Raw genomic sequence first — 1,282 nt, forward strand, 5'->3', positions numbered from 1 at the left:
GCAGGGTATACTCGTGTATTATTTTTGTACTTAGTATGTGAAAAAATTGTGTGTCCCCCCATACACGCGTGCTGTATGTATGTGTACAGTTCCATTTTTTCTGCTTTCTTAAATGTTTCTTCATCTTCATCGGACACGTGGAGGGGTGGTGGTAGGGGATCTTTTTTACAATGTCTGGGCCCCTTTTTTGGATAAAATTTTCGACAAAGTGCGTGGGACGTCCCCTTTCCTTTATACAGGAAAAAAAAACCCCAATTCACCTTGTTATCTGGTTTATGATATAGCTGTAGGCACAGGCTTTGTGTTGTCTACCATCTCTCTCCCCTCCGTCCTGTCCTTTGTAGGCTTAAAAGTATAGATGCAGAGTGTGACGGCCCAAAAATTTTTTCCCGTATTTTTCGCTCCTCGAGGTGAGTAATTTAACTGCGTCGGTATCTACACGGGATTCACTAATCTCGGTCAGGAAATGCGAGGGGGCATGTGCACAAAAGTGTTAGTTTGTTTTTCTGCACCCATAAATCTATTGAAACGGAAATCAGCAGGCGTGTTTTTTCAGAAAAGAAGCGGTGAAGACGCAAAGCTTTTTTTTTCCTCTTCTTTTCCTTTTCTCACCCCCCCTATCGGAATTTTTTTCAGGGAAATTTGGGTTGCTCTTAGGTGTTTAAACATAGTAAAAAGTTAGTCCTTTCCAATTCCCGAGTTTCCCAACGGGTGGGGAGCTTTGACGCACATATCTGATGTGTGCGCACTTTTGGGCTTTTATAGATTAACCGCTATGCTTAGATTTTATTTTGTTTTACCTGCAGCTAGAAATTTTTTCCGGGCTGGGGGGGATCGTAGGGGACACATCTGTGTTTTCCCTTTGGGGGGTTGAAGTACTCTTCCCTCCTCGGCATTGGGGTAAGCCTTTTCCCTTTTTAATAATTTTCTGAAAAGATATTGCATGTGAATTTACTTACCTCGAAGCAATGCCGTCGGGGGTGATACAGCCTTGTGGGGGGAATGTGCTGTTTTAACCCTGAGCATGGTAAGCAAAGGGGGTTTTCTCAGACAGCTTTTCCCGCAGAATGACGTAAAAATATAAATTTACGCCATGGTGGGCACTTTTGGCGGGGGGGAATGTACTGAGTTTAGCGCTAGAGTTTCCCTCCCTTTTTATTGGGGGGTGCATTTCACGGGTTTCGGTCGGTGTATTCCTTTTTTTGACGTCTTTAATTTCCTTCTTGAAATATTTTCGTACATAACAAGTAAAAAAAAAATAGGGGTATTTTGACGCATCGAA

This window comes from Penaeus monodon, chromosome 15 (genome assembly GCF_015228065.2).
Source record: "Penaeus monodon isolate SGIC_2016 chromosome 15, NSTDA_Pmon_1, whole genome shotgun sequence".
In the NCBI taxonomy this organism is placed as follows: Eukaryota; Metazoa; Arthropoda; class Malacostraca; order Decapoda; family Penaeidae; genus Penaeus; species Penaeus monodon.